This window comes from Sminthopsis crassicaudata, chromosome 3, assembly GCF_048593235.1.
Source record: "Sminthopsis crassicaudata isolate SCR6 chromosome 3, ASM4859323v1, whole genome shotgun sequence".
Classification (NCBI taxonomy): Eukaryota; Metazoa; Chordata; class Mammalia; order Dasyuromorphia; family Dasyuridae; genus Sminthopsis; species Sminthopsis crassicaudata.
The window spans coordinates 209687381-209713657 of record NC_133619.1 but is presented as its reverse complement, the minus strand read 5'-3'; positions in this window follow the sequence as shown (position 1 = coordinate 209713657).

The following is a 26277-nucleotide window of genomic DNA, read 5'->3' as shown; positions in this document are numbered from 1 at the left end:
TTTCTGTAGTCTTTTTCCTAATATTTTATTTAAAATTTTAGGGACATTGGTCTATAATTTTCTTTCTCTGTTTTCAACCTACCTGGTTTAGGTATCAATACCATGTCTGTGTCATAAAAGGAATTTGATAAGACTCCTTCAATCCCTATTTGTTCAAGTAGTTTATATAGCATTGGAGTTAATTGTTGTTTAAATGATTGGAAGAATTCACATGTAAATGCATCTAGTCCCGGGGATTTTTTCTTAAGGAGTTGGTTAATAGCTTGTTCTATTTCTTTTTCTGAAATGGGACTATTTAGACTATTTACTTCTTCCTCTGTTAATCTGGGCAAGCTATATTTTTGAACGTATTCTTCCATTTCATTTAAGTTATCAAATTTATTGGCATAAAGTTGGGCAAAGTAACTCCTAATTGTTCTTCTAATTTCCTCTTCATTAGTGGAGAGTTCTCCCTTTTCATTTTTCAGACTAACAATTTGATTTTCCTCTTTTCCATTTATTAATCAGATTTCCTAAAGGTTTGTCTATTTTGGTTTTTTTCATAGAATGAACTCTTAGGTTTATTAATTCAATAAGTTTTTTTTTTATTTTCAATTTTATTAATCTCTCCTTTTATTTTTAGAATTTCATGTTTAGTGTTTCACTAGGGGGGTTTAATTTGTTCCTTTTCTAGCATGTTTAGTTGTAATCCCAATTCATTGGCCTTCTCTCTCTCTCTTCTTTCAAGTAGGCCTCTAGAGATATAAAATTTCCCCTTATTACTGCTTTGGCTGTATCCCATACATTTTGGTATGATGTCTCATTATTGTCATTTTCTTGGTTAAATATGATGTCTATGATTTGCTGTTTCAGCCAATCATTCTTTAGTATGAGATTGTTTACTTTCTAATTATTTTTTGGTCTATTTTCCCCTGGCTTTTTATTGAATGTCATTTTCATTGCATTGTAGTCTGAAAAGGATGCATTTACTATTTCTGCCTTACTGCATTTGATTTTAAGGTTTTTATGTCCTAATATATGGTCAATTTTTGCATAGGTCCATGAACTGCTGAGAAGTGTACTCCTTTCTCTCTCCATTTATTTTTCACCAAAGATCTATCATATCAAACTTTTCTAGTATTCTATTTTAACTTCTTTTTTATTTAGTGGTTTGATTTGTCTAATTTTGAGTATGCAAGGTGGAGATCTCCCACTATTATAATTTTGCTGTCTATTTCTTTTTGCAGCTCTCTTAGTTTCTAAGAATTTAGATGCTGTACCACTTGGTGCATATGTGTTTAATATTGATACTGCTTCATTGTCTATGTTACCCTTTAGCAAGATATAGTGCCCTTCCTTCTCTCTTTTAATTAGATCAATTTTTGTTTTTGTTTGATCTGAGATGAAGATGGCTACCCCTGCTTTTTTAGCTGCACCTGAAGCATAGTAGATTCTGCTCCAACCTTTTACCTTTATTCTGTTTATACCACCCTGTTTCAGGTGTTTTTCCTGTAAAAAACATATTGTAGGATTCTGGCTTTTAATCCAGTCTGGTAACTGCTTCCTCTTTATGGGGGAGTTTATCCCATTCAAATTTATGGTTAAAATGACTAATTCTATATTGCTGGCCATCCTGTTAACAACCCCTGCTTATGCTTTTCTCCTTTCCTCCCTCTTACCCCCCTCCCCAGTATTAAACTTGTGAGCATCACTTGCTTTTCACAGCCCTCCTTTTTAGTATCCCTACTCCACCTTAGAGTTCCTCCCCCTATCTTACCCCTTTTCCTCACAATTTCTGTGTTCCCTTCCCCTTAGCTTACTCCTTCCCTTTTCACTTTTCCTCTCCAACTTTTCAATGAAGTGGAAGGAGGCTCACCACAAATTGAATATTTCTATATTTTTCTCTTTAAGCCAATTCTTATGAGAATATGATACACACTATGTTCATTCCCCTCCATTCTTTTTCTCAACCCTTTGTCTCTTTGTGGGATGTACTATCACCATTTTACCCTTTTTTATGATATAATTTTCTTTCCACCTCTACTTTCTAGAATAAATTATACATGTGTCCTTTATATATCTTTTTGGCAGAAATATAATTCTCAAGATTTCTTTTTACCTTTTTAGAAATCTCTTGAGTTCTGTATTTGGAGATCAAACTTTTTGTTTAGATCCAGTTTTTTCATCAAGAATAGATGGAATTCATTTATTTCGTTAAATGTCCATCTTCTTCCCTGACAAAATATTATCATTTTTGCTGGGTAAGTTATTCTTGGCTGCATACCAAGTTCCTTAGCCTTTCTGAATATCATATTCCAGACCCTTCGATCTTACTAGATCCTGGGTTATCCTTATTGTGGTTCCTCCATATCTGAATTGGTTTTTTCTAGCATCTTACAATATGTTTTCCTTCATCTGATAGTTCTTGAACTTGGCCACTATATTTCTTAGTGTTTTGGTATTAGGGTCCTTTCAGTAGGTTATGGATGAATTTTTTTAATATCTATTTTACCCTCGGTTTCTAAAATATCTGTGCAATTCTCTTGGATAATTTCCTGGAAAATAGTGTCCAGGCTGGTTTTTTAGTCATATTTTGCAGGGAGTCCAATTATTCTCAAATTGTCTCTCCTGGATCTATTTTCCAGGTTTGTTGTCTTACCAAGAAGGTACTTGGCATTCTTTTCCATTGTTTCATTTTTTTGGTTTTGTTTGACTGATTCTTGGTGTCTCCTTGAGTCATTCAATTCTATTTGCTCGATTCTGATTTTCAATGATGTGTTTTCTTCACTCATTTTTTTATATTTTTTTTGTAATTGTCCAATTGAGTTTTTAAGCAAGTATTTTTGTTCTATGGAATTTTTTTTTAATTCCTTAAAAACTTATCCTTTGTTTTTTTTTTAATTCATTTTTCCAAATTATCCCCTCCCTCCCTCCACTCCCTCCCCCCGATGGCAGGTAATCCCATACATTTTACATGTGTTACAATATAACCTAGATACAATATATGTGTGTAAATACCATTTTCTTGTTGCACATTAATTATTAGCTTCCGAAGGTATAAGTAACCTGTGTAGATAGACAGTAGTGCTAACAATTTACATTCGCTTCCCAGTGTTCCTTTTCTGGGTGTAGTTATTTCTGTCCATCAGTGATCAACTGGAAGTGAGTTGGATCTTCTTTATGTTGAAGATTTCCACTTCCATCAGAATACATCCTCATACAGTATTGTTGTTGAAGTGTATCGTGATCTTCTGGTTCTGCTCATTTCTCTCAGCAACAGTTGATTTAAGTCTCTCCAAGCCTTTCTGTATTCCTCCTGCTGGTCATTTCTTACAGAGCAATAATATTCCATAACCTTCATATACCACAATTTACCCGACCATTCTCCAATTGATGGACATCCATTCAACTTCCAGTTTCTAGCTACAACAAAAAGAGCTGCCACAAACATTTTGGCACATACAGGTCCCTTTCCACTCTTTAGTATTTCTTTGGGATATAATCCCAATATTACAGCAATGCTGGGTCAAAGGGTATGCGCAGTTTGACAACTTTTTGGGCATAGTTCCAAATTGCTCTCCAGAATGGCTGGATTCTTTCACAACTCCACCAACAATGTATCAGTGTCCCAGTTTTCCCACATCCCCTCCAACATTCATCATTATTTGTTCCTGTCATCTTAGCCAATCTGACAGGTGTGTAGTGGTATCTCAGAGTTGTCTTAATTTGCATTTCTCTGATCAGTAGTGATTTGGAACACTCTTTCATATGAGTGGAAATAGTTTCAATTTCATCATCTGAGAATTGTCTGTTCATATCCCTTGACCATTTATCTCTATGGAATTTTTTTCCATTTTGCAAATTTTATTTTTTAGAGAGCTATTTTCTTTTTTCTAACTCACTATTTCTGTTTTCCTTAGAGCTGTATACCTTTTCCAACTCACTAATTTTGTTTTTCAATGATTTGATTTCTTTATCCACTCTATCTTTAAATGAATCGGATGACTTCTCCAGATTCTCTTGCCAAATTTCCCTTTCCTTTTGCAATTTCTCTTCTAGCTCTCTTGTAAGAGCCTTTTTGATTTCTTCTATGAGAGTTTTGTGTATTGAAAAGCAGATCACATCCCCTTTTGGGGATTCCTGTGGTACATAGTCTGTTTTTAGTCTACTCAGGGTTTGAAGTCTGCTATCTATCCATATAGAAGCTATCAATGGTTAGAGCCCTTTCAAATTTTTTGTTCATTTTGTCAGAGCAGAACCAAAGCAAACAAATTAATAAGGAAAACAAATGGTCTGCTTTGGGAGAGGGAAGAGGCGGGATGGTGTTACCAGTTCCTCTATAGACTTCAGGAGACAGCAGTGAGGCTCTAACAGGACAGCAATGGCTACACTGCATCTGGGCTCTGATGCTATAAGAAAGCGCATAGTCACTCCAGGTGGGGGTGGGGGTAGCTTGGTCCCAAGAGACACTAGCTTTTCAGGGTTTTATTCTTAACCTCCTCTGTTTACAGTTTCTTTGCTGCTCCTGGCTTGATATCAAGACAGAATATCTACACTGGGATAAAGGTCATTCTGCAGAAAGGGCAGAGATATCCGGTCTTTGCAGTGTGAGCTGCCTTGCTCTTGCTGCTTGCCCTCAGCCTGCTTCCTCTGTTCATCCCCAACCCCGAGCAAAAACAGACCTTTTCTGGTGAATTTCAAGGATGACTTCTGTTGGTAATTTGTGGGAGTTTTTTCCGGTCAAGCATTAATTCCGAGGCCTATCATGAAACAAATTCTGAGAGAAAAAGTGGAGCTCAAGCAGCTGTATGCCTCCTCTTCGCCATCTTAGCCAACTTTGGAACTCCTCTTTGAGACAATTCTGATGAGAGTAAGATTCACACAATGTTCCTCCCCCTCGCTAACTTCCCTCAGATATGAAATGTTTTCTTTGCCTCTTCTTGGGATGTAGTTTCCCTCTTTTTATCTCCCCTTTTCCCTTTTTCTAACACTTGCCATTTCTACTTCCCTTTTTTATGTTATACCAGTAAAGTCAAATTATACATGTAGTCTTAATGTATATCCACAACAGAAATACAGTTCTTCAAGAGTTCCTTATACCTTTTTCTACTTCTCTTGAATCCTATGGTTGGAAATCAATTTTTTGTTTAGATCTGGTTTGTTCCTTATAAACAAATGGAATTCATCTGTTTCATTAAATGTCCATCTTCTTCAATGGTAGAAAATGCTAAACTTATCTGGGTAGTTTATTCTTGGTTGCATTCCAACTTCCTTTGCCTTTCAGAATATCAGATTCCAGGCCCTTCGACCATTTAATGTGAATGCAGCCAGATCTTGAGTGACCCTTATTGTGGCACCTTGGTATTTGAATTGTTTATTTCCTGGCTGCTTGTATTATTTTTTCCTTAGTCTGATAGTCCTGAAATTTAGCCACAATATTCCGTAGAGTTTTTTTTTTTTTTTTAGGGTCTTTTTCAGAATGTGTTTGATGAATTCTTTCAATGCCTAGTTTACTTTCTGGTTCTATTACCTCTGAGCAGTTCTCTTTGATGATTTCCTGTAAAATGGTATCTCGGCTCTTTTTTTCATCATAATTTTTGGGAAGTCCAATAATCCTCAGATTATCTCTCCTAGATCTATTTTCCACTTTTCCCAAGTAGATATTTGACATTTTTCTCCAGTTTTTAATTTTTTTGGTTTTGCTTGACTGATTCTTGGTGTCTCAATGAATCATTGCTTTCTATTTGTTCAGTTCTGTTTTTAATGAGTTATTTTCTTCATTAGCTTTTTTTTTTTTTACTTCTTTTTGTATATGTACAACTGAATTTTTAAATGAGTTGTTTTGCTCTATGGATTTTTCCATTTCACTAAATTTGTTTTTTAGTGAGTTATTTTCTTTTTCCAATTCACAAATCCTACTTTCTTGGGAATTCTTTATCTTTTCCAATTCACAGATCCTACTATCCTGTGATTTCTTTATCTTTTCCAATTCCCTAATTCTGTTTCCCTGCACTTCCTGTGAATTCATTACCTTTTCCAATTCATATTTCAGGAAGTTGTTACTCTCTTGCATAGCTTCTCTTTCTTTTCCCCATTTTTTTTTCTAAGTCTCTTTTGGATAATAAGAAGACTGTTAAAGAACTTTAAAAACCAGCAGGAATCATTGGACTTCCTCACACAAGATGAGACTAATGGACAATGGACTTATGGACATTTATAAATTTTCAATTTATGATTATTTGATTATGTTATTTGTCATATACTTCTAGCATGTGTTACGTTACTATGTTACTATGTGCTATGTAATTATCTGTAATACTTCCCATATTGATGGATTTATGTTTCAAGGTCATTTATGTAATTATCTGTAATACTTCCCATATTGATGGATTTATGTTTCAAGGTCATGACTGTCCTATGTTCTAAATCAAAAGAAAGGGGGGAGATGTTAGGATTACTAAGTGAGAACTCGGGTTGTCTGGATAGTGACAAGGTGAGAATTCAGGTTGGACAATTACAAGGTGAGAACTCAGGTTGACTTGATGGAAGGAGCAGGCTCATTGGCTGAGGTGGTTCTTCCCAGAAGCCCTTGCATTATCCCACGCCCATTCTCTGGGAGAATAAAAGAGAGAACAGTGGGCCTGGAGAGGAATCGGCCTGGAGAAGGATAAGAGCTGGAGGAGATTCAGAGCCAGGATTCAAGAAGAGGACTCTGCATTGCATCAGGCTTGACGGGGCTCTCTGCAGGAAGGGAAGTCACTTCTCTGGACAAGAGTTAACAGCAACTACATGGAGACAACGGTTCACTACAGGAAGAAGAATCTGTTGGAGAGATTTGAGTAGAAGACACAGCAGATCTCTTCCCAGAGAGTGATCCGGCAGCTTCTAGAGACGACAGCTCGCTACAATTATTGATCAGAAAAATGCAAATTAAGACAACTCTGAAATGCCACTACACACCTGTCAGATTGGCTAAGATGACAGGAACAAATAATGATGAATGTTGGAGGGGATGTGGGAAAACTGGGACACTGATGCATTGTTGGTGGAATTGTGAAAGAATCCAACCATTCTGGAGAGCAATCTAAATTTATGCCCCCAAATTTATCAAACTATGCATACTCTTTGATCCAGTAGTGCTACTACTGGGCTTATATCCCAAAGAGATACTAAAGAAGGGAAAGGGACCTTTATGTGCCAAAATGCTTGTGGCAGAACTTTTTGTAGTGGCTAGAAACTGGAAAATGAACGGATGCCCATCAATTGGAGAATGGTTGGGTAAATTCTGGTATATGAATGTTATGGAATATTATTGTTCTATAAGAAATGACCAGCAGGAGGAATACAGGGAGGCTTGGAGAGACTTACATGAACTGATGCTGAGTGAAATGAGCAGAACCAGGAGATCATTATACACTTCAACAACAATACTGTATGAGGATTTATTCTGATGGAAGTGGATATCTTCGACAAAGAGAAGTTCTAATTCAATTCCAATTGATCAATGATGAACAGAATCATCTACATCCAGAAAAAGGAAACACTTGGAAATGAGTGTGAACTGTTTGCATCTTATTTTTCTTCCCAGGTTATTTTTACCTTCTAAATCCAATCCTTCCTGTGCAACAAGAAAATTGTTCGGTTCTACACATATATATTGTATCTAAGATATACTATAACATATTTAACATATATTAAGACTGCCTGCTATCTAGGGGAGGAGGGGGAGTGAGGTAAGGTAAAAGTTGGAACAAAAGTGAGTGCAAGGTATAATGTTGTAAAAAAATACCCATGCATATGTATTGTCAATAAAAAGTTCTAATAATAAAAAATAAAAATACAATTTCTGAAGTGGAAAAAAAACAGTATCCTGAAGAAAATAACTTCTAAAAAAATCGATTTAGCAAAATGGAAAAAGAAAACAACTCAATAAAATATAGAATTGGTGAAATGGAAAAAAAATCCAAGGAACAAGACAACTTATTTAAAAGTAAATTAGCCAAATGCCAAAGGAGATTTAAAAAGCTAACATTAGAAAATAATTCACTAAAAATTAGAATTAGACAAGGGAACGTGAATGAATGAGTCAAGAATTATGCTATCAAGAATTAGTCAAACAAAATCATAAAAGTAAAAAAAGAGAAGAAAATGTAAAATTCCTCATTGAAAAAACAACTAACCTGGAAAATTTATCCAGGAGAGAAAATCCAAGAAATATGAGACTACCTGAAAACCATGATAAATAAAAGGGCCTAGAAAACATCTTTCAAGAAAGCATTAAGTATAACTGCCATTATGTTCTAGAATCAGAGAGCAACATAGCCTTTGAAAAATTCAACTGAAAGAAACCTCCTGAAAGAAACCCCAACTTTAACCTATTAGAGACTTTTGTTCTGAGAATTGCCATGTGTACTGTGTCAGCTGGTGGGGTGGACCTTAGGAAAGAGAGGCTTGGCCTCTGAGGCAGGAAGTTGTGTCTTACAGGTATTTTCTTGAGAAGGCAAGGGGTATGTTCTCTTGCCACATCTTTTCTTAGGACATAGCACTAACTCCAGGTGTCTCCATTCAGTGCATCCACCTATGCAGTGCTGAATGGATTAGGCATGGGATAATCCCAGAGGAGAGTAAATATAAATGGCCAGCTTTGCCATAGGCAAGAGAGGGCGTGGACAGAAGTAGAGAGAGGCAGAGATGTAGAGAGATTCAGGGATGGAGAGAGAGAGAGACAGAGAGACAGAGAGACAGAGAGACAGAGAGAGACAGAGACATATATACATCTGCTCTTGTTTCCTGCTAACCCTTGCTGAGAACATCAATAAAGAAAGGGTTGTTTGGCCCCTTGACCTTGGTATCATCTCCATGTATATCTGGGGAAGATTGGTATGTATGGACCTTGGTATGTGTGGCCCTGGCAATCAGTAGCCTCAGAGTGGGAGGTTACATTAACCTCCAAGGAATATTGTAGCAAAATTCCAGGATCATCAGAGCAAGCAGCTCAATAGAAACAAATCAAACACCAAGGTGGCACAATCAGGATAACCTAGCAACTTCTACTTGAAAGGATGGAATACAATATTCCAGAGGACAAAGGAGCTTAGACTGCAGCCAAGAATCAACTGCCCAGAAAACCTAAGCATTATCTTTCAATGGAAAATATGGACATTCAATAAAACAGGGAACTTCCAATTATTTTTGATGAAAAGACCATAGATGCATAGAAAATTTGGTCTTCAAATACAGAAATCAAGAAAAGTAAAAGAAGGTAAAAAGGGAAGGAAAAACATTTTATGAAGTTTAAAACATTTATATCCCTACACGGGTAGATGATTCTTATAACTCTTGAGAACTGTTTTGCTTAGTAGTACACTTAGAAGGTGTAGATTGAATTCAATGTGATAATATACAAAAAAAAAAAAAAAAAACTAGGGATTGAAAAGCGATTGTATTGGAAGAAATTGGCCTTGTGTCAAATTACATCACATGAAAAGCCAAAAAAGATCTATTAATTTCAGGTAAGGGGAGACAAAGGACAATAAACATTGTTTGAACCTTAATCTCATGCAACTTTAATGATACCTAAACTTAAGTAATGAATAATTAAATATTGTTAGATACTAATAGTTCAATGAGAATAATTAATGCAATTAAATAGCATACAAGAGAAATAACCTCAGAACAATGAGTTTTAATCACTTTGATATCAGTGTGACCTTTGCTCATTTACTGTTCTGTCTGTTTGGTCTCTCTACTGTTTAAATAAATACATAGGATTAGAAGTGAAACTTTTTTGTATTTAATTTATTTATTTAATACTTTGCCCTAACTCCATTCAAAACAAACAAAAACCTTTTTTTACATTTTTTAAAAAAACATTTTGTGTTTTAAGTCTCTCCCTTATCCCCCCCACAGTTCAGAAACCCCATGTTAAGTTATGCAAAATATTTCTATAAAAGTCAAATTGTGAAAGAAAACATAGATCTCCCACCCTAATGAAAACAAGCAAACAAAAAAAAAAAAAACTCAAGAAAAATTGAGTTAAAAAGAAAAAGAGAGAATGTGTCTTTCTGTATTCAGACACAATCAGTTTCTTCTCTGGGTATGGATAAGATTTTTTCATCATAAATCCTTCAGAGTGGTAGTGGATGACATAACTACAAAGAATAGCAAAGTCATTTACAGCTGACAATCACAGAGCATTGCTATGACTTTGTATATAGTACATTTTACTTTGCATAAGCAAAGTTCATACAGAACATTTTGTTTGCTTTTTTTTCTGAGAACAGTCTGCTCATCATTTACAACAAAACAATAATATTCCATCATAAATACATACCACATTTTATTGATCCATCCCCCAACTGAAAGACATCCCCTTATTTCCAATTTTTTTGTATTGATAATAGAGTTGCTATGAATATTTTTTGTATATTAAGATAATTTTCCTTCCCCTTCCCAAATCTCTTTAGGTATTCATATCTGGCAGTGTTGTTGTTGTTAGATCAAAGTATATGCCTGAATTTTTAATAGCTCTTTGGGCACAGATCATCTCATCCAATCATTTATCATTTAGGACATAGATCTTGTTTTTTATTACTTTTTTATTTTATTTTTATTTTTTAAATTTTATTTAGAATTTTTTTTCCACAGTATATATGCATGAGTAATTTTTTTTATAATATTATCCCTTGTATTCATTTTTCCAAATTATCCCCCCTTCCTCCACTCCCTCCCCTCGATGACAGGCAATCCCATAGATTTTACATATGTTACAATATAACCCAGATACAATATATGTGTGTAAATACCATTTTCTTGTTGCACATTAAGTATTAGATTCCGAAGGTATAAGTAACCTGAGTAGATAGACAGTAGTGCTAACAATTTACATTCACTTCCCAGTGTTCCTTCTCTGGGTGTAGTTATTTCTGTCCATCAGTGATCAACTGGAAGTGAGTTGGATCTTCTTTATGTTGAAGATATCCACTTCCATCAGAATACATCTTCATACAACATTGAAGTGTACAGCGATCTTCTGGTTCTATTCATTTCACACACCATCAGTTGATGTAAGTCTCTCCAAGCCTCTCTGTATTCTTCCTGCTGGTCATCTCTTACAGAGCAATAATATTCCATAACCTTCATATACCATAATTTACCCAACCATTCTCCAATTGATGGACATCCATTCATCTTCCAGCTTCTAGCCACTACGAAAAGAGCTGCCACAAACATTTTGGCACATACAGGTCCCTTTCCCCTCCTCAGTATTTCTTTGGGATATAAACCCAATAGCAGCAATGCTGGATCAAAGGGTATGCACAGTTTGATAACTTTTTGGGCATAGTTCCAAATTGCTCTCCAGAATGTGTTGGGATTACTAGGTGAGAACTGAGGTTGTCTGGATGGTGACAAGGTGAGAATTCAGGTTTTCTGGACAATTACAAGGTGAAAACTCAGGTTGACTTGATAGAGGGGGCAAGCTCTTTGGTTGGGGTGGTGCAGGGGCACCTGGATTCTTCATAACTCCACCAACAATGTATTAGTGTCCCAGTTTTCCCACATCCCCTGCAACATTCATCATTATTTGTTCCTGTCATCTTAGCCAATCTGACAGGTGTGTAGTGGTATCTCAGAGTTCTTAATTTGCATTTCTCTGATCAGTAGTGATTTGGAACACTCTTTCATATTAGTGGATATAATTTCAATATCATCATCTGAGAATTGTCTGTTCATATCCTTTGACCATTTATCAATTGGAGAATGGTTTGATTTCTTATAAATTAGGGTCAGTTCTCTATATATTTTGGAAATGAGACCTTTATCAGAACCTTTAACTGTAAAAATATTTTCCCAATTTGTTACTTCCCTTCTAATCTTGTTTGCATTAGTATTGTTTGTACAGAAACTTTTCAGTTTGATGTAATCAAAATCTTCTATTTTGTGATCAATAATGATCTCTAGTTCTCCTCTGGTCATAAATTCCTTCCTCCTCCACAGGGCTGAGAGGTAGACTATCCTCTGTTCCTCTAATCTATTTATGATCTCATTCTTTATGCCTAAATCATGAACCCATTTTGATCTTATCTTGGTATATGGTGTTAAGTGTGGATCCATATCTAATTTCTGCCATACGAATTTCCAGTTTTCCCAACAGTTTTTTCCAAACAATGAATTTTTATCCCTAATGTTGGTATCTTTGGGTTTGTCAAAGATTAGATTGCTATAGATGTACCCTTTTTTGTCCTTTGTATCTAATCTGTTCCACTGATCGGCCGGTCTATTTCTTAACCAGTACCAAATGGTTTTGGTGACTGCTGCTATATAATATAGCTTTAGATCAGGTACACTTAGACCACCTTCCTCTGACTTTTTTTTCATTAGTTCCCTTGCAATTCTCGACCCTTTATTCTTCCATATGAATTTTGTTGTTATTTTTTCTAGGTCATTAAAATAGTTTCTTGGGAGTCTGATTGGTATAGCCCTAAATAAATAGATTAGTTTGGGGAGTACTGTCATTTTTATTATATTCACTCGGCCTATCCAAGAGCACTGAATGTCTTTCCAATTATTTAAATCTGACTTTATTTTCGTGGCAAGTGTTTTGTAATTTTTCTTATATAATTCCTGACTATTCTTTGGTAGATGGATTCCCAAATACTTTATACTCTCAACATTTGTTTGGAATGGAATTTCTCTTTGTATCTCTTATTTTTTATTACTTTGACTCAGTTCTCTCTATATTTGAGAATGGAGGCCTTATCAGAGAAACTTGCTTTGAAATTCTTATTTACAATCACTGTTAACTGTATTTCCCCTCCCCCCCAATCTTTCACCCAATCCCTCCTCAAAAGTGTTTTGTTACTTACCAATCCCTCCCCCAACATGCTCACTCTTTAATCTCCCTCTCCCTTCTCTTTTCCTACAATGTAAAACAGATTTCCATACTCATGTTGAATATGTATGTTATTTCCTCTTTGAGCCAATTTTGATGAGAATAAGGTTCCTTCACCTCCCTTTTATCCCCCCCCCCCAGTCTCCTCCATTGTAAAATTTTTTCTTGCCTTTTTTTATGGCAGATACTTTGCACCATTCTACTTTTCACTTTCCCTTTCTTCTAGTACATTCTCTCTCTTTACTTAATTTTTTCCTTTTAAAAAATTATCCCTTCTGTGCCCTCTGTACATACTCATTCTAACTGCCATAGTAATTAGAAAGTTGTCTAATAAAGTTTTACAAGCATCATGTTCCCTTGTAAAACAGATAAAGCTTATTGTGTACTTTATGATATCATTTTTTCTAATTGCCTCTTTATACTTATCCAGAGTCCTGTATTTGAAAGTCAAATTTTTCATTCAGCTCTGGTCTTTTTGTCACACATGCTTGAAAATTCTCTGTTTCATTGAATGACCACCTTTTCCTGTGAGGGATATATATAAAATACTCCATTTTGGTGGGTAGATGATTCTTGGTTGTAATTCTAGCTCCTTTGTTCTCCAGGATATCACCTTCCAGATTGGTCCTTCAAAATAGAAGCTGCTAAATCTTGTGTATCCTGACTCTGGCTCCCCTATATTTGAATTGTTTCTTTCAGAATGCTTGCAATATTTTCTCCTTGACCTGGGACCTCTGGCACTTGACTAAAATATTCCTGAGAGTTTTTTCATTTTGTTATCTCATTCAGAAGTTGATTGGTGTTTTTGTCAATTTCTATTTTACCCTCTGGTACTACAATATCAGAACAGTTTTCCTTGATAATTTCTTGAAAGATGATGAAAGATGAAGTCCAGGAGTGTCCCCATCCCACTGTAGCTGTAGTGTCCTACTTTGCTAATGCTGGGCCAAGGCTAGGGCCAGGGCTGCCCCCCCCCCAGCCAGCATAGAGATTACCCAATTTCCACCCTTCTGCCACAGACTCTCTCTGCTGATCTTCTAAATCTTCTTTGGTGTCCCTGGACCAAGAGTCCAGAAGCCTCCAGTACACTGTGGATTCAGAGGTCCTGTCTTGATGACTTTGGGGCCAAGGTTAGGCTGGGGCTGGGAGTGCTGGGATTGCCTCCCACTCTCATTCCACAGATCTTTTCTGTGTTTTCAATGTGTGTATTCTTTCTTGTTTTAGGTGAAGTGATTTTAGATTGGAACAGAATAGGCTGAGATCTTGTGAACTTCAAAAGCATTTAAGTCAGGGAGTCAGAGTCTAGGCCAAAGTTTCCATTCTTGCAGAGTAAGAACCAAGACTTAGGTCAGAAGTGAATTCACTTCACAACCAACATTCTGTGTCTTGCAGAAGGAAAAGGCAAAAGCTTTACAGAAACTGCTTTAGGATTGAGCCTATTCATCTCATGGTAGAAGAAAAACTGGAACTCCATGTATGGAGTAAAGTAATATTTGTATTTTTCTTCTCTATCTTCTATAGCCCTAAGTAATTGTTTTTGATTGGTTATAATGTACTGAAATATAATTTACTTGTAGTTAATATTAGGGAGAACATATTGGAATAGGAGCCTGAGTGGCATTAGAAAATAATTATCTTAATAAAACTCTGCCTGTGAAGGATTTGATGCCTCAGTGTAAATTGGTATGAAGAATCTCAGAGTTTATAAGGATTATTTTAGTTTTTCTAAGTTACAAAAGCATCTTATAATTATAAGCTGTCTTGAGCATAGTGTAATAGAAAGAACATTTGATCCGATATTAATGGATCTGAGCTCTAATGATAACTCTGCTAATTGCTGGTTTTATTATGTATACAAGTGCTCAGGGGAAACTAGCATCTCTGGTGACAGGGTTGACCTGCCCTTTTCAGGATTGCTTTCTACCTTTAGGTATCCACCTGATTCACTCAACTCTCCCCTTTGGCTCCAAGAAGCTATAGCATATGCAATGGCCAAACCCTGGTAAATTATCTCAGCAGACAGGCTAAAGGAGCATAAGAGTGACCAAGGGGTCACTCCATCCTGGTTACTGATTTTTGGAGTGGATTCAGTTTCAAGTGATATTTATAGCAATCAGTCTCCCCATCTTAACAAGTAGTTCAGGAACTACTTATTTGTTCACAGATTGATTCTCTTGCTGATCAGCATAATAGCTTTAATCTGCTCTTTTTCTTTTTTATTATTTATTTATTATTAATTTTATAATTATACATTTTTGACAGTATATATGTATGAGTAATTTTTATAACATTATCCCTTATATTCATTTTTATAGATTTTCCCCTCCCTCCCTCTATTCCCTCCCCTAGATGACAGGTAATCTCATACATTTTACATGTGTTACAGTATAACCTAGATATAATATATGTGTATAAATCCAATTTTCTTGTTGCACATTAAGTATTGGATTCCAAAGGTATAAATAACCTGGGTAGATAGACAGTAGTGCTAATATTTTACATTCAATTCCCAGTGTTCCTTCTCTGGGTGTAGTTGTTTCTGTCCATCATTGATCAACTGGAAGTGAGTTGGATCTTCTTTATGTTGAAGATATCCACTTCCATCAGAATACATCTTCATACAACATTGAAGTGTACAGCGATCTTCTGGTTCTATTCATTTCACACACCATCAGTTGATGTAAGTCTCTCCAAGCCTCTCTGTATTCTTCCTGCTGGTCATCTCTTACAGAGCAATAATATTCCATAACCTTCATATACCATAATTTACCCAACCATTCTCCAATTGATGGACATCCATTCATCTTCCAGCTTCTAGCCACTACGAAAAGAGCTGCCACAAACATTTTGGCAATACAGGTCCCTTTCCCCTCCTCAGTATTTCTTTGGGATATAAGCCCAATAGCAGCAATGCTGCATCAAAGGGTATGCACAGTTTGATAACTTTTTGGGCATAGTTCCAAATTGCTTTCCAGAATGTCTATTCCAGCATTATTTTTGAGGCTGATTTAACTAATTGGTAATGAGAGAAGAAGGGAGCTTACAAATTCGCTTGTATCTTCTCCGCCATCTTGGCTCTGCCCTCACCTGCTCTTTTTCTAAATTGAACCAGTAAATACCTCCTTAGGCCAACTTGTGGTTCCCTATTCTTAAGTATCCAAAATTCATGCCAAAGAGTGTGAACACCTAATTGGCCTGTCCTACTACAGCTCAGAAAAGCCAAACTCAAATTCCCTCTCCATCATTTAGCTAGAATTATGGGTGTTTACTTCCTTGCTAGCACTTTTTTAAAAGGTGGAACACTTTTCATGGACTCAAGGGTACTTCCACCTTCCAATGAAATAAAAGACTAGGATAGGGGATGAATATCAATATGGAAGCTTAGAAACATAGTGTCCCTAAGAAGGCATCCAGGAGAGTGAGAAGTATTGAAGTCTCATCACCCAAGAATCCATTGAATGAATTGTGGCTGTTTACCTGAGGAAATGGAGGAAGAATTGTGGAATCTCTGTACTGGAAAGTTTGAAATTGTTGTGTTGATGAGAGACTTGTAAATTAACCTGAGAAGACATTAGGATCAATGAATTGGAACTGTCTGTCAAATCTGGGATCTTCTACTGTGGAAGATTAAAATTCTTCTACACCTTAGTTGTTGGCTTAATAATTTAATCAACATTAAATTCATCGCCTGGTACACTACTCTTTGGCAATCAAGCTTTCCAAACTTGTCAAAGTAAATTTCAAAGACAGAAAGCCTGCTTCCAGCCTGTCCTGAAAATTCATCTGGCTTGGGGGAGACCCTCTTAGAGCTTGATTTTTATTTTCAAGTATAGGAGGCCACATCCACATCCTAATGAAATAAAAGAGGAGAGGGGATGAGTATCAATCTCTAAACTTTAAAAACAATTGTTACTCCTTTTCATATGATAATACAGGATTTATTATGTGTCAATGTATTCTTCACATATTTATATTCCTTGTAGATACAGTAAAAAGAAAAATAAAACATTCAGGTTTATAAGACCTAAGTAGAAACTACCATATAATATAAAGAACCTTGGTCCTGATTCACAGGATTCACTATCAGACAGGCACATGCGATACTTGGTAAATAATTGAGGGGGAAAAATATTTTTTCCATTCCATTTTTGAATGTGTCTAATGCCTGCTTTAAGAAGATCTTTATTTATTTATTTCCTTATTTATTCAATATTTTTTTGTTTTTTATTATTTATTTATAACTCACATGGTAACCTTTGCATTCAATCCTTATACTCATAATGAAAATAAAAAAGATGTATTTTTGTTTTTCCCTCATGTTCTCTTGTAAAGATCTGTGCACAGCCTGGTATATAAAATAGTAGTGTTAAATTAAGAACCCTTTTAATAGCATTTTTTACACCTATACATTAAAATTCAGGTGTGTATACTTGCTTATATAATGGTGCTATATTGTATATTTTAAGCAAAATTGAAGTATCTGATTCTTAATTTATAGTATCACTTTGATTCCAAAGTGATTGAACTTAATTTAGTGTGTATATTTCCTCTGATATTTTTCTTAGTAAACTTCAGTTAAATTTCAAAGCTATTTCTTACTAATGCTGTGCTGAATTTTCCCCCTCTTATATGTAAATATAATTCACATATAATGTGACTTTTTAATTTCTTCATAATTCCCAATGAAACAAGGATACTCTTAGAAGACCTACAACTTGACCACACTGCAAAATTTTTGAATGTTTTTGTTTTCTTTTAATTGCTTTGGAAAATCCCAAGATTTGGGAGAAATAGAAAAGTGGCACAATAGGAGGAAACCTGTAAAAATGGTAATGCAACAAGATTATTTGATGTCTCTTCTGTATTCTTTCAATTTATTTTTACACATAACTGTTCAACAAACTAATATTTAATTTTGAAAATCTGTGTGAGGCATAGTCAAAATGGCAGTGTAAAGGCTTCATTCATTCAACTTCTCCCCAAAACTCCTCCAAGTTCCTTTAAATAATGCCTCCAAACAAATTTTAGCATATCAGGACACCCAAAAAGATAGAATGGGATATTTTGAATTGAAGGCAATTTAGAAGATCAGCAAAAATGGTCTGTGGAACCAGAGTGGGAGCCTAGCACATAATCCCAGGGGAGGCAGCACAAGCTCAGCCCCAGCTAGGACCCCAGCATCAGTGATCAGAGCAGGCCCTCTGAATCAGCAGTAATCCTAGAGACTTCTGGACTTCTTGGTCAGGGAATAGCAGAGAATAAGTGGAAAGTCAGTGAAGAGTATCTGTGGCACCAGAGTGGGAGGCCAGTACACAATCCCACCCTTGGCACTAGATCTTACAGCTACTGTGGGACTGGGACATTCCTAACATCTATAGAGCAGAAAAGAGTGCTTGTCATCAGATTTTAATAGGATTTCTGAAAATAACTGCACAAAAGCCCTGGAGTTTGGGGAAATGCACCTTTCACCCTGGAAATAGTACTACATTAACACAAAGTTAAAAACAGAATAATAGTCTAGGAAAATGAGCAGACAACAGGAAATTTTTCTGATCACTGACAGTTACTATAGTAACAAGCAAGAACCAAACATACTCAGAAGATAACAAAATCAAAGCTCCTACATCTAAAACCTCCAAGAAAAATGAGAATTGGGCTCAGGCCACGAAAGATTTCAAAAGGGATTTTGACAATGAAGTGTGAGAGACAGAGGGAACATTAGGAAAAGAATTGAGAATGATGCAAAAGGAAGTGCAAAAAGCTAATGAGGAAAAGAATGCCTTACAAAGCAAAACCGGCCAATTGGTACAGAACGCACAAAATATCATGAAAAATCACTATTTATCAGAGAAATTTAAATTAAGATTTAAGGTACCACTACACGCCTTTCACATTGGCTAAAATGACAAGAAAAGATAGTGACAAATATTGGAGGGGATGTGAGAAAACTGGGAATATTGTTGGTGGAGTTGTGAACTGATCCAACCATTCTGGAGAGCAATCTGGAATTATTTTCAAAGAGCCATCAAAATGTGCATTCCCTTTGATCCAGCAATACTTCTACTGGGTTTGTATCCTCAAGAGATTATAAAGACGGGAATGGGACCCAAAAGTGCAAAAATATTTGTAGCAGCCCTTTTTGTAGTGGCAAGGAACTGGAAACTGAGTGGATACCCATCAGCTGGGGAATGGCTAACTAAGTTATGGTACATGAATGTTATGGATTATTATTGTTCAATAAGAAAGTGAAGTGGAAGGACACTCCTCTGGAGCATGAGACACATAATCTTGAAACTCTATAGTTAGAAGTTTGTTACTAGCTTTTCATGCCCTAATGCAGATGGTATTTTTACACCTCACATGTGCTACCCTAAAAATCCTAAGACCTTGATAACTTGAAAAAATAAATACTATCATATTGCCTGTCTGGGAATGGTACCCTTAGTGTGATAACCTTTGTCTGGGATGAAATTCCTTTAGCATGACAAATGTATTAGGGAACTTTTATGTCTCTTTCTATACATCTGTATCTCTGAAATTGCTTGAGACTGACTCCCCTGTTCTGTGGGGTTCGGTCGCTAGCTAGCACTCTTAAATTTTCATTGGTTTTTTTATTTTATTATTTTTCATTATTTTGTCTGTCCTGTATTTTCTCTTGCCTAATCACTTCAAAATGAATAGCAGGATGATTTCAGAGAGGCCTGGAGAGTTTTATAGAAATTGATGCAGTGAAATGAGCAGAACTAGGAGATCACTGTACACAGAAACAACAAGATGACCAATTCTGATGGATGTGGTACTTTTCAACAATGAGATGATTGAGGCCAATTCCAATGATCTTGTAATGAAGAGATACATCTACACACAAAGAAGGGACTGTGGGAATTGAGTCTGGGTCACAATATAGAATTTTCATTCTTTTATGTTCTTGTTTACTTGTATGTAATTTTCTTCTCTCTCTCTCATATAAAAAAAAATATATATATATATATACATATATATATATTTATATATGATTTAACATATATTTTAACATGTTTAACATATATTGGATTTCTTTTCTGGAAGTTATCTGAGGAGAGCCAGAGATATCAGATACTGCTAACTACCTTAGAGAAATAGTTTAGTGTGAGTAAACATTATTTTAAACTATAAAGTTCCCTTGTACTGGAAAGCAAAAAGGGAAATGTTATAACTTTCATTTTCTAATAAAAACAAGCATCTATATTGCGCTTCATAGAAAGCCAGTTGAAAAACATTGCGTTTCCACTTTTTAAAAATGGAACAGAGATTTGAAATTAGCTCTTTGGAAATATGGATTTTTTTTCTTCTTCATGATTGTTTTTCCACCTGGCACAAATTAGGTGGCATTCAACATTTTTTAGACTGATCTTGAAATGCCTGAAAACCAAAAGCATTAGAGTACATTGTGATTTGTCTTTGGATTACTGACAATTTTATGCATTAAACAATATTGTATATTTATACAATAATTGTATTATATATTAAATGTATTTCTTATGAATTGAATGTTGTTCATTTTAAATTCAAAAGGCAAATAAAAGAAGAAATTAAAATTAATCAAACTGATTTAGGCCATCCAATGTCTCTATTAACATAATTTTGTCATTCCAGAACAATGACTTTTGGATAAATAGAATTTTACATGATAACATTTTAATGTATTCATCTTGTGTGAATATAATAACCATGTAGAAGTAGGTCATTTGTTTTGAAATGAAGGAGTCATTTTTGTAAATAAAAGGATAAGAATTTATTATGAAGTACAAAATAAGACATGTTCTTTTCTCTTAAGTGGATCTGAAATTCTCTAATAGCATTATGCCATTTCTTCCAAAGTATGAAGCAGTAAGTATCAGAGAATAACTTGGGAGTAATTGGCAGAATTGATATTTACTCATATCTTTTTTGGCTATGAATTCACTAAAAAATGGCCAATTTTAATGATTTGTTAAGTAATCTTTAGTAAAGCTAGACTATTTAACAGGATTAGTGTAGTTCAAGAGAAGATAAGGTATTTTACATTATCTCAAGCTAACTTTTAATTAAAATGTAAATTGCTTCCTGAAATAAACTCTAGTTTACTACACACTTTTTGATGCTGTCTTAAAATCCAAGCCAAACTTCTCTCAGGCATAGAGTCAAGTTTTTATCCCAGTAATGTGAAACCTCAGCCTGCCTGAGTAGAGAATGTTATGTGAAAAAAGGAAACTTATGTAGTAAATCTGAATTAATCATATCTTGATTTCTCTTCTTTTTAGATGGATTTTTGCAGCATCCCTGCATTAGTATGCTAGACAACTCCCAGGAACCATGAAGATCATACTTATGACTAAGTCATTTTTAAAATATTATTTTGTTGTCATTATACAGTTATATTAACTTTATAAATATGTATTCCTTTTATGAATCATATTGGGAGAGACAAATCAGAACAAAAGAGAAAAACCACAAGAGAGAAAAAAAAAACAGAAAAAAGAAGTGAACATAGCATGTGTTGATTTAAACTCAATGTCCTTAGTTCTTTTCTGCATGTAGATGGCATTTTCAGAGTTTATTGCGATTGCCTTAATCACTGAACCACTGAGAAAAAATAAGTCTTTCACAGATGATCATCAAAAAATCTTGCTGTTATAGAGCATGATGTGTTTCTGGGTTCTTATTATTTCATTCAGCGTCAGTTTATGTCACTCTTTCTGGCTTTTCTAAAATCAGCTTGTTCATTATTTTTCATATAATAAGAATATTCCATTGCCTTCATATACCACAACTTATTTAGCCATTCTCCAGTTGATGGTCATCTATTCATTTTTCAATTTTTTGCTACCATAAAAAAATCTGCTGCAAACTTTTTTACACAAGTGGGTCCCTCTCCCTCCTTTATGATTTCCTTGGTATTAAGACCCAGTAGTGGCACTGCTGGTTCAATGGGTAGGTAAACAGTCAATGCCCTTTGAGAATAGGTCAAATTGCTTTCCAGAATGATTGGATCAGTTCACAAATTCTACCAACAATTAATATCCAATTTTTCCCACATTCCCTCCAACATCTATCAATATCTTTTCCTGTACAGTCATGATTTTTAAAGAATATGCTTCTTTAACCTGATTTTTCCTATTATATTCCTTATTTTTATAGCAGAAACCTAAAAGCTTAATCTACACCAACTTTTAAAACTTACTAGTGTGAGTAATACTGAAATTAAATTTCCACAAAATTGTGCAAAATTTAAGGTAATGTAGGATAACAAACACTCTGGACCAATCAGCTTTCAGAAGAATGAAATAGTATAACTGCAAAGGGGGCTAGCCTACTCTACAAACTGGCTAAAACCTAGAGAAAATTTTCTTCACAGAATATTATCTGACAGACCTCGAAAGCAGAGATAGTTGAGCATGGGATGCATAGGACTAAGGAGGGAGAACGATAGGTAAGGAGCAACAGGTAAGAAGTGGATGAGGAAGACTTTAAAGATGAAGAGCATGGGCCAAGTAGAACTCTCAAAGGAGGTGATATGAACTCATAGAGCATTTTTACACCTGATTCTGCAGGAGTATATAGAAAGGTTAAAATGCTTCACTCATTTTGAGGTCATTCATTTATGGTATACTTTTGGGGGTTCAGTATTTTATAACACTAGGAAGTATCTTTATTTTTGATTAAATCAATTTAATTTAAAGTTAATGCAGCTTCCAAAGACAGGTGTCTTACACTCAGGTAGCAATTACTATACTGTGAAAACCTAGAGCAATCAAAGCAATATTACATTCTTCAGTTTTATAAATAGACCACAGAAATGATATTTTCATCTTGCCAAATTAGAAAGGTTTTAAGCATGGACCAAGTGCTGGATTGAATTCTTGTCATTTGTCTGAAAAGATCATTAATGGATTCCTGTATTTGTATGAGTATTTATTCATAGTAACTCCTCAAAGATCATCTACCAAGGAATAAGAGGATGGTCACAATCAGTGGTAATGGAAATATTATTTCCATGAATCAAATTCCTACTTCTTCACATACTGATGTGAATCCACCTCAAGATTTATGAAAATGCTGTTTGTCACCTGTGCTAAACACAAATTTCAACATCTCTATTCAACGTGGCGGATACTATAGCTGAATCACAAATTGGAAAGCATGGGCCTGATTTTCTAAAAAGTGATAAGAATACCAATCTATGACTATAACCAATAATCTTACTTAATACCTAAGGAAAAAAATCTCAAAATGAATTATCCAAGTAATAGTTATTGTCTACTTCAAGATGCCAATGAAAATCCAGTAAGAACAAGTCACTGTTACTCTTCTAATTTCATTTTGTCACTTTAACTGTCACTGATTGCCACTGTCACTCTGGAATTTGTTTCACTTTTTGACAGTTACCAGATTGGTCTTTCAGCAGCTTCTGCAAATTTAGCATATCTAAATTTTTGCAAGCCTCTTTCGTCTAATTATTGAACTATCTCTTGGGATTTGGGAAATGTGGACTTGATGAGAGCATGTAATTATACAAACTAAGAACCTGTTGAATTATCATAATGAAAAGTGTGTACTAACTGGAATTAACACAGGCATAGAATAGAAGGTTGTCTCCAGTTAGAGCCAAGATGGCGGGGAAGGCACACATGACTTTCTAAGCTACTCTCATACCCTTAAGACCAATTATTAAATTCAGCCTCAAAAATAGCGCTTGACTGATAAAATTCACAAAGATTAGAAGTACAACAACTTACCAGCCAAAGATAATTTGGAAGATCGCCAGAACATGTTTGTCCTGAGGTGCCAGAGCAGATCTGAACAAGCAGGGAGATAGAAGAGGTTAGTGTCTGGAGTGAACCAGGGGCAGGGATGACCTCAGTGGCTAGAAAAGTTACAGAGACAACTCTGCTACAGGCTGACTTCTCTGCCTTGATTACAAAGCAGTAGACCAGCAGAGAACTTAAAGCCAAAGGTAGAGGATACTCTAAAAATTCCAGAACCTAACAAGATCTGGCTATACCCACCCAAAACCAGATGTGACTCAGCACAGACCATAGCACAGCTGTGCAGCAGCATTCTGCAGCACAGCTGGGGCAGTCACAAATTTGCACAGTGGCAGGGTTCAGCCAGGGGCAATAGAACTTCCACAGCACAAATATGCTGCCCTGGGCAGAGCCACATCCGGTGCCGTGGGGGGCTATTCGCTAGTCAACTGCTAATATCCACAGCTCCACAGCTGGCTTTGGCTTGGGGTAGTGACATTGTCACTGCTAAGCCTCTAGCTCCAGGGCAGTTGCTAATCTACACAGCAGGGTTCTTCACAGGGCACTTCCACAGCTCAATCTAGTCATTTCCAGTGGGGAACTTTTTCCCAGAGCACTCTCATACCTCACACCTCTTTGCAGCCCACTGGCAGGATAGCTACCATCCATACACCTATCCCTGCTCTACAGAGGAAGCTAGTAACCTCCTTGCCATGAACGCAGACCCTACAGGATTTTAAAAAAATGAGCAAAAAAATTAAAAGCACGATCTATAGCTTCCATAAAGAAAGAGAGCAGCTGGTTTCCAACCCCGAGGAGAATAATAGCAAACAATCTCCAGATGTAACATGGCCTCCATCACACAAATCTCTCCTAGAAGAGAATATCAAAAATCTTAAAAGAGAGCTAGAAGAAAAATAAGGACAGGAAAGAGAAGCAGAAACACATAAAAGGAACTCTTGAGAACTGTATTTCTGTTGTGGACATACATAATGACAATAAATAAATAAAAAATTAAGAAGGTAAATAGAATATTAGAAAAAATAGGTATGATAGATCTTTGGAGAAAACTGAATGGTGACAGAAAGGAGTACACGTTCTTCTGAGCAGTTCATGGAACATATACAAAAATTAACCATATATTAGGACATAAATACCTGAAAATTAAATGCAGGAAGGCAGAAATAGTAAATGCTTTCTTTTCAGATCATGATGCAATAAAAACTACATTCAACAAAAAGCTAGGGGTAAGTAGACCAAAAAGTAATTGGAGACTAAATAATCTCATCTTAAAGAATGATTGGGTGAAAGAGCAAATTATAGACACAATTAATAATTTCACTCAAGATAATGACAACAATGAGACATCATATCAAAATTTGTGGGATGCAGCCAAAGCAGTAATAAGGGGGAATTTTATATCTTTAGAGACTTATTTGAATAAAATAAAGAGAACATCAATGAATTGGACTTGCAACTTAAAAATCTAGAAAAAGACCAAATTAAAAATCCCCAATCAAATATTAAACTTGAAATTCTAAAACTAAAAGGAGATATTAATAATATTGAAGGCAAAAAACCTATTGAATTAATAAATAAAACTAAGAGTTGGTTTTATGAAAAACCAATAAAATAGATAAACCTTCGGTAAATCTGATTAGAAAAAGAGAAAAATCAGATTGTTAAGTCTTAAAAATGAAAAGGGATAATTTTCCACCAATGAAGAAGAAATTAGAGCAATAATAAGGAGTTGCTTTGCACAACTATATACCAATAAACTTGATAACCTAAATGAAATGGATGACTACTTCCAAAAAATAGGCTTCCCAGATTAACAGAGGAGGAAGCAAATTACTTAAATAGTCTCATTTCAGAAAAAAGAAATAGAACAAGTTATTAATCAACTCACTAGGAAAAAATCTCCAGGACCAGATACATGTGAATTCTACCAAATATTTAAAAAACAGCCCCAATGCTACATAAACTATTTGAAAAAATTGGGAATGGAGGAGTCCTACCAAACTCCTTTTATGACACAGACATAGTACTGTTACCTAAACCAGGTAGGTTGAAAAGAGAGAAAGAAAATTATAGACCACCAATCTCCCTAATGAATATTGATGCTAAAATCTTAAATAAAATATTAGCAAAAAGACTATAGAAAATCATCCCCAGGATGATACACCATGATCAAGTAAGATTTATACCAGGAATGCAGGGCTGGTTCAATATTAGGAAAACTATTAGTATAATTGACCATATTAATAATCAATTTAACAAAAAACATATGATCATCTCAATAGATGTAGAAAAATCATTTGATAAAATCCAACATCCATTCCTATTAAAAAGCACTTGACAGTATAGGAATAAATGGACTTTTCCTTAAAATAATCAGTAGCATCTATTTAAAACCATCAATAAGCATCATATGTAATGGGGATAAACTGGAACCATTCCCAATAAGATCAGGAGTGAAACAAGGTTGCCCACTATCACCATTACTATTCAATATTGTATTAGAAAAGCTAGCCTTAGCAATAAGAGTGGAAAAAGAGATTAAAGGAATTAGAGTAGGTAATGAGGAAACCAAATTACCACTTTGCAGATGATATGATGACTTAGAGAACCCCAGAGATT